We start from the raw sequence: 9,158 nt of genomic DNA on the forward strand, positions 1-9,158 counted from the left end.
TTTAAGAGGCATTTGGATGGGTATATGAATAGGAAGGGTTTGGAGGGATATGGGCCGGGTGCTGGCAGGTGGGACGAGATTGGGTTGGGATATCTGGTCGGCATGGATGGGTTGGACCGAAGGGTCTGTTTTCATGCTCTACATCTCTATGACTCTATAAAAGAAAATCTCATTCTCTCTCAGGCTTCAGAGATGTCCCCTCAACAGAGACCAGCCTCAACATCAGAATAGTTTGTTTTTGAAGTTTATGTACAGGAGTGGGTACTCTATACAGCCTCTTCCCTCCCTTGTGCAGGAAGGCACATTACACTTGGACTAACCAACTCAACCACATTATACCATTAGACATTATTCCAGAGAATATTTGGAAAGTTAGCCAAAGAGCTGTTTGGTGATCTGAACAAAACTGAATATCAAAAAAGGTCTTTTCATTGATTGGAGCATTACTGAAATACATTTTCTTGTAATTTTACCTGTTTCCATGTACTACAGTTTAGACCTCAGAAAACAATGAGAAGCATCCCTTACCTGCTCAAATTAGTCTTCCTGCTTGTGCACTGTACATCTGCTTTCTCGTCCTCAGATTTCTGAGATTTATTAACTTCATGTTATCTCTTCCAGCTGATAAGGAAAGGAATCATTAGCTAATTTGAATTACTTATTTTTCATTCATATGGAAATGGAGGATCAAGGACCAAAACTTCTGACCACTCAACATTTTGCATCTCACGAAATATTAACAGAACATGGTTAGAAGTTGATGTTTGTCTAACTTAATTGATCAATAAATGCAGTGCCACCGAGGTCAATTAAATCTGCATCTGATTGTAAAGTTGCTGCAAAAATTGCCAAGGTTGCGTCCGAAATGTTTAGCGAAACAAAGGACTGGGCCAAAAGTGAGAAATGCACAAGGAAAAATATCATGGAAATGTATCGTGCAATAAATAAAATAAAAAACCTCTGGGTGAATGCTTACTGCCAAAACAAATATAGTCCAGTAACTCAAACAACAGCAATTTCACACTGTGAGAGAGACAGACATAAATCCATAGTTGGAGTAAATGTTTCTAAAAAATGTTTCAATCGAAAGGTAAAATGGCGTGGTCTATAATCGGGACGAATGGATGGATTGAAGTCACATTTTATCACCACAAGACATCTGGTCACGTCTGAAAAAGATGGAATAGTAAAGCACAAAAGGAAGCCATTCAACCCATTGATTCTGTGCCATCTCTTTCTTAAAAAAAATGCAGTTTGTCCCAGTCTCCGGTTATTCACAATATCATTGAAATGTATTTTCTCTGATAAACTTTTTGTGTGGAAGCAGATAAAATGAACAATACAGGGGCATTTTACTTTATCCTGCCAATTGGGATATTGACTTTCAGTTTGGATCCTTGTGTTACTATCAATTTAGTTTTATTCTCAGGGAATACATGCAAAACTAGATCTTTCAAAACAGTTCATTCATCATCAGGTTGATGTTAGAGCGCATTTCATTGCATTTACACTTCTGGCTAAAGGATTACTGAAAAGTACGACATTATGGTTAAATCTTAATTATAATTAGTTAGCATTTCGTTAGTAGCAACAGACTGTGTGTCACAAATTTTTTTTGGGAGACACAAATAAAAACATCCGCTATAATGATTTCTGATGTTAAGGAGCAAAATTGATCGTGCACACCATGTCTAAGACAGTAGGATGAACGACACGCTGAATGATCAATACGTTGTAAATCTTACAGAATAGCTGCAGGTTCCATTTGCAATGTATGTGGAGCTCGGCCACTCCACTTCCACCTCTGGTGCCTCTTGTTTCTTGGTAAACACTTCGCTGCAGCCTCTTTGTTCCCCTGTTATAGCCTCCATCTCCACCTCATGAAGTTTCAGGGAACAGGGTTGTGTGTATCTGGTTCACAACTGGTTTATCAGCACAAGTTATTTTGCTCTTACTGCAGAATTATTCTGGGAAGCAAAAATACATCTGGTTTCTTGGCTCCTCTCTTGCTTCACTCCTTTATGCTTCCTGCCTTCCATTATACCCCAACAATGGATTTTTTTTTTTACAGCCAGGATTGATGGCATCAGTTTAGCTCCCTCTGCCACTCCCCCATCTCTTGCAAATTTCTTGGCCCTAGCTCTGAATTCAGGTCTTCCCCACGTGTCTCATGCAATTCCTACACGGCCTACATGTAAAACCTCACCAGGTCATCAGCTAACTATTATGTCCCAAACATCTTCATGTGATTGTTTCTGTCCTCCACAGCGGTATATCAGAAGGAAAAGGAATGGCTAGGGTACTATGCAGAGCATGGCAAATGTGTGACTTTCCATCATTATCAGAGTCTGTTTAAGCAGTTTTACTAAATGAGCACTGACTGTGAAGGATACAACAGAAATTAAATAATGAAAAAGGGTCCCTTGCACATTCAAGTTGACATTGCCCAAGAGGGAAATGAACCAACATTTCCAGCTCTGACTTACTCCTGACAGTGCTTGGTTAACATGGCAGATTACGATCCAGAAGCTGGGCCAGACATTCTGAAAGATTCCAGATTGCTATCACCCAACTTTGCCCTTAATGTGACTCGTGCAGACAATGGTGAGACCTGGGCTGACATTGGCACAGCCCATTCAGATGATGGGGGCTTCACTCAGGGATGGACAAACAGCAGGAATTGATGCAGCAGAGTCAAGGCAGCAGTGCAAGCTTTGGCAGGCTCTCAGCAGTAACTGAAAATCCGGAGGAAAGGCATGTGAAACCTTGTTTAGGCAACTTCTTATTCCACAGTGTTCTTGTTGGAAAAGCGTCAGCAGCCGCAAGTGGAGACTGGAGTATGACTCTGGCTTGCTTCGTAGCAATATCAATTTGTTTGTACCATACTCTGCTGCTGCTTGCCATCTTCAAGAGGACTCTGCCAGCACTGCCCATCTGTCACCTTTGACCTGGTTTTCTATTTTGTTACTGATAACCTAATCTGACCCTTCATGGATCGGCTGGCTTCGTGTCAGTTTTAAATCTGTTGCTTGCTTGCTTTGGAATAAGTCTTTCAAGTCGTACTGTAAACACTCATGCTGAGTACTGGAAAAGGGACTTTTTGGTTGCAATTGATTTAACCATCTCTACATAGAGAACAGTAAAGCTGTTTGGGATCTGTGTGGATTATATGTTTAAAAAAAAACAGAAATTATAGTGAATGTTCTTTAAAGAAATGGAATTTCCCACCCAGTAAGGTAGACCTTTGATTTTTTGTTAAGCTTTTTTCTCCAGCAAACAGTTACCAAATTCAGGGGACTTTCTCACTGCTAAACTCTTTCACATGAACTATAGAGAAGCAGAGAGTCACTTGAAAATAAACCTCATAAGGTGTGCTTAACATACCCTGGGGCTAATTGAGATCCCCCGAGATTTTTAACTTCAAAATCATCGATTCGACACAGGTGGCAGGTAACAGCCAAATTACTCACTTCGAACATTTGTGTGCGTCATAATTCTTCACGTTAAACTATAGCTCCAGTGACAATCTGCTGTGTATAATTCCAGATTGAATGAGCCAAAAGACAACAGTATTATCAGAATGATTTCCTTTCAACATTTACTTCTGTTTGAACCATAAATTGAAACTCTATATGTCACAGATAAGAAGACATTAAAAGACAAAAATAACAGGCTGTGGCAGAAATTTTACAAGTTGCCAAATTCATTCTGAAATTGCAAAAATTGAAGATGAAATTGACACTGGAGTTTGTGATTTCTAGGCCACATTCAACCAGCATGCAGCCCTGCCAATGAGCTCATAGTCCAATGGACCTTGTCTGCTTTGCCCAATCTGTTGTTTGTGAGATTGCTGTTGTTTGAGTTAGAGAACTGTATTTATTTTGGCAGACAGCATTCACCTATTTATCTGTTGCAGAAAACAACCTGCACATTTTTTTTGTTGCATTCCTGGCTTTTGGTCTGCTCTTTAATTCCTAGTTATGAATTTCACACAAACTTGACAATTACTATGCTACAGTTGGGAGCAGCAGAATTCGGAGGGTGGAAATCTCTGGAACTGTATGAATCTAGAAATTTCACAAGAGAAAGATTACAAATTTAATGGCATCTCAGAATGCTAATTGGAATTGGCTTCAAACAGATCTAGCAACTGAAGACTGAGCATCTAGGAGGTGATAAATGAAGCCTTTCTTATCAATAGGAAAATCAGCAATGATAGGGAAAGGGCAGGAAAGAGGAGTTGAGGATTAGCAGGTCAGCGATGATCTCATTGAATCGCACAGCAAGCTCAATGGGCTGAATGGCCCACTTTTGCTCCAAACCTTGTGATCTATGAGCAAATAGTTTGAAAAATACGTTAACTCCAAATTCAACAAGAAAGATATCACTCAATGAATGCTCAAATAATTTTAACCATGTTTACATGATCTTCGACTGAGAAGGTTAATTATGCTGGAAGCTTACAGCCCCATATGTCAATCCAGTAGTTGTTAATAATTGTCTTCTCTCTTCACTTCCTCATTCCATCAATTTTATTTTTGAGGAATTGAGAAAGAATGGGAGAGGATGTTGACATCCTGAGATGAAACCACTTCATCGTACTCTGCTTCCACAATGAACAATGAGTTTAGATAGTCTGTTTTTCCTTACAGGGATTCTCCCAGAACTGGTTCATAAGTTTGAGATATGAGAAACGTGAAATTAGTGAAAAACAGAAATTTATCTGATACAGATATCAAGGACAATGAACAGATGTTTGATTTGCATCCAGATGTGTTAAAACATTTTTCTAAAGGAGGGTCTTGTCAAAACTACTGAAGTCCATTGCTCAGAAAACTAACAATGTTGCAAAATGACGAAAAGACACAACAGGTACAGCGTTGACTGGATCATGCTAAATCTTCCTTTTTGTAAGCTTCATGATTTTGAGAAGAGTGAAGAGGCAAGATGCACTGAAGTATTTATAACAGATAAAAATTATTGTTTCAATAGTGACAATTGAGGGAGGAGGAAGGTTATGTCTTCAATATAACTGGTGCTTAGCAAGAACAAGAGAGCAACATTCACCGAAATGGCATTGATAAGTCAAAAGAGAACAAAAGTTTTTACAGGTAAATTGAATGTTAAGAGTCAGATAAGTCAATAAATTTTATTTGTAACTTCATTACAAAGAGATTTTGGAAGATTAACCTCAAACCTTACGGGGATTCAGGAGAGATAATGCCTAGTGGTATTATCATGAGACTATTAATCCAGACACTCAGGCCATGTTCTGGGATTCAAATCCTGCCATAGCAGATGGTGGAATTTAAATTTAATAAATACCTGAAATAATGATGGCTATGGAACCATTGTTGATTGTCGGGAAAACTCATTTGTTTCACTAATATCCTTTAGGGAAGGGAACTGCCATCCTTACCTGACAGGACTCCGGACCCACGTCATGCGGTTAGCACTTAACTGTCCACTGGGCAATTTGGGGTGGGCAATAAATACTTGTCTGACCAGTGATGTCGTCATCTTATGATTGAATTAAAAGGAAGAAAATTAAAAAGGTACCGAGAGGAATAGTTTTGGCTAATGCTGAGTGTCATTGTGAAAAGTTTTAAACCTGACTAATTTGCTGAACTTTGCCCCTGAATCAGTAAAAATGATGATCTAACACTTATTACATTGCTATTCTGTGAGTTTAGTGTTCACAAATAGGCCACAGTTTCTTTGCAATACAGCACTAATTATACTTCAAAACAAGTACTCCCCTTGAGATGTCACAAGTCATGAAAAGTGGAAAAATTAATGCAGATTATTTCTTTCTAACTTTGCTAACCTCATCATGGCACAAACAACAAAATAGAAAATATAAAGAATATTTCAACTCCAAATATTTTCAAACTATATCAAAAAATGTAGCTCAGCCTAAAATGGATATTGACTTCAGCCTTCAACATACTGCCCTTGAATTATACAAGGAATTAAAGAGAAGTTTAAAGAGAAAAACGTTTTACTACCAGCATCTATAACTAAAGTTGATGAATAATTACCCTGTAGATCATTTATTCAATTCTTGATATTGTAGTTGTTTGCGGGAACGGCTTTGGTAAGTACAAATTGAGTTATGACAATTGGATTCAGATGACCTTAAATGCAAAGTTAACAAACTTTGAGAAATTTGAGAAAATTATGGTCTACGTACCCTAAATGTCTATTCATTACTGAGAAACCTGGGGACAGCAGATGTAGGGATGGGGTACAGTATAACTATAATTGTAATTAACAAAAACAGTGGTTAGATGACACCAAACAAAACTGCAACAGAAGGCAATGAGTGAGGGAGGAAAGAAGCGGGACTTTTCCAGCATCTGAACAAGTTGGACAATGGCATGAAAATTTGGAGAAAATTGAAACATTTAAGAGGCATTTGGATGGGTATATGAATAGGAAGGGTTTGGAGGGATATGGGCCGGGTGCTGGCAGGTGGGACTAGATTGGATTGGGATATTTGGTCGGCATGGACGGGTTGGACCGAAGGGTCTGTTTCCATCCTGTACATCTCTATGACTCTATACGAATGAAAAAAATTAGATTCTTGACGTTGAGAAAAAAATAAAGTCTGATTTTCTCTTTAGGTTTTCATCAATGAGATGAGAATTTCACCTTATTTGCATATGTCAGCATCTCATTTTACCTAATTGCACTTCATTTATCTGCAGGCTCCTATTCTTCCAGGTACCGGAGAGAGACCAGATGGTGCCACCAAGGCTGCACTAGGGATCTGTATGGCATCTTCCAATCCTTAACCCACAAACATATCAATATGGTACTAATTAATTTTCTGCCACATCACATCACTTCATTTCATTTCCCCATGATGAGGTCAATGCTGCAGCCTGCCCAGTAGACTTTGTCAACACAGCCAACCCCTCTCAGATGCAGGAAAAAAAGAGTTTATACACATGGTGCTGAGAGGGCCATGTCATAATGCAGTTGAGATCATTATCAATCAACATCTCAGTCATCTGTGAACATTGGGACCACATCCTAGAATTCTGCACCAGTTACGGATGCTGGTAGTAAAATGTTTTTTTCTTTCAACTTCACTTTAATTCCTTGTATAATTCAAGGCCAATATGTTGAAGGCAGAAGTCAATAACCATTTTAGGCTGAGCTACATTTTTTGATATAGTTTGCAAATATTTGGAGTTGAAATATTCTTTGTATTTTCTATTTTGTTGTTGTTTGCGCTATGATGAGGTTAGCAACCCTGGAAGTTGCCTATATTGTTGATAACTCTTAGGGTCCTGCTTCAGTCCAAGGGCCAGATACTTCTCAAGAGTGGCTACTGAGAAACAATGGCTACTGTCTCTAAACATTGTATTCAACCCCTTGACTGAGGCCAAGAGAAGATAAAAATAGCCCATTCTTCTACGAAGGCCACCATGGAGCACACAGAGGCATTTCCAAGGTGAGGATCTAGTGCTTGGACCGGCCTAGGGCCAGGGAAGGGGGTGGGGGGGATGGGGGGGGGGGAGGTGGTATAGCCTCCACTATGTCTGTCATAATCTGAGCACACTATATCCTGCACAACACAAGCTGGTGAAGAGGGGAAGTGATGGATACTGAAGAGTTGAGAGAGGCAGCAGCAAACTTCTGGGGAGGAGGAAGAGGAAGACATTGTCTTCACTGTGACAGGTGATTGCAGAGTGGATGTAATGAGCAAGATAGGACATTGACGACAGCCAGTTTCCAAAAGATGGGAACTGGATGGAGACAACATTCATTGACTGTAAAACTGTACTTGCCCCAAAGGAAACTGCCACTGTTTAGTCCCAAAATTAAGCACAGATTTTTTTTTGTTTGTTCTTTATTCATTTTTATTCAACAATAATAAAAGCGCACATTAAGCATTTGAAGACTTCACAATATCTGATGCTTTCACATTTAAGAATGACAACATGTTATGTTCCAACAGGCATTAAGGTGAGGGTAGAAGTTTGAGCATCTTAAGATTAGGTTCACAGTAGTCAGGGTGGGAGACCACTGTTAAAACTGATATCGTTTCTTGGCACTGGAGGCCTCAGCATTCCCACCTGAGCAATCTCCTCCCACAAGCTCAGGGATTTGCTCCTTGTTTGGGGTAAGACGTAGCATGGCCCTGATAATTTTACCATAGGCTGTTAACTCCTGATAAAAATTGATTAAGAAGGGAGGGATTGAGTTAGATGGGAGAACTGTTAGAGTCGGTGCAAGTGCAGGTGAGATGTCGTGAATGATTGAGTAGAAAGTGCCAAGGGCAGGAAGGACTAGTCCAGGGTAGGGCGAGGGGGCATATGATTGGCGAGAATTGCTGAGTGAAGATGCTGCAGGTGAGAGTGGTAAGACCATGAGTAAAAGCAAAATACTGCAGGTGTTGGAAATCGGAAACAAACAGTGTGCTGGAGAAAGAGTCCTTCTGGATTCAAACCAGTATCTCTGCTTCCCTCTCCACAGATGCAGCCATATCAGGTGGGTCTGGTAGACTATGAGCCTTGGTGAAAAGTGGATGAGGTGGCAGAATTAGAATGGGTATGAGGGAGCAGACAGCAGACAGTGATAGCACTGAAGAACACGAAAGGTCATCTGGCTTCCTATGAAAATGTTCCACATACCTCTGGATCCAGACGGCCACTTCAGACCATGTCAGCATGTCTGGGGCCATTGCTTCCTCTTTCAGTCTTGGGGAAAGAGGGGACCCCTTCTTTCCCCCACCCACTTGGATCTCTGGGTTCCTGCTGTAAGTGAAGCAGGATCACAATTGACACACTCAGCTGTGTCATTTGGAATTCACAGCAACACACCAGGAGCAGTTCCTAGCTAGCATTGTTTGAAATAGTGTAGCTGTGATTTAAGCACATTGCCTGTGGAAGGTTCTGGCATTGCTGAACACTTCTGCCTTTGCTGACTGCAAGATTACGCAGGAGCGTTACTGTAGAGAGTGGATGCATTAATCAGGTGAGCAGCGAGAATTGTTACAGACGCAAGGAGTATTAGAAATAAGGTGGGTGAACTTAAGGCGTGGATCGGTACCTGGGACTATGATGTTGTGGCCATCATGGAAACGTGGATAGAAGAGGGACAGGAATGGTTGTTGGAGGTTCCGATTACAGATGTTTCAGTAGGAT

General features: G+C 40.2%; 1 protein-coding gene across 3 annotated transcripts in view; it reads right to left on the reverse strand.

Annotated features, from left to right (window-relative positions):
• Nucleotides 1-643, reverse strand: part of LOC122540632 — a 14,337-nt gene extending 13,694 nt beyond the window's left edge. The window contains exon 1 of one of the 3 annotated variants that reach the window (XM_043676606.1): nucleotides 529-643. The gene's annotated coding sequence lies outside the window, so the exon portion shown is untranslated. The remainder of the gene's footprint in view (nucleotides 1-528) is intronic. The other 2 variants (XM_043676607.1, XM_043676605.1) reach the window with 2 other exon arrangements.
• Between the last annotated feature and the right edge of the window lie 8,515 nt (nucleotides 644-9,158).

The sequence above is a fragment of the Chiloscyllium plagiosum genome, chromosome 35, assembly GCF_004010195.1.
Source record: "Chiloscyllium plagiosum isolate BGI_BamShark_2017 chromosome 35, ASM401019v2, whole genome shotgun sequence".
NCBI lineage: Eukaryota > Metazoa > Chordata > Chondrichthyes > Orectolobiformes > Hemiscylliidae > Chiloscyllium > Chiloscyllium plagiosum.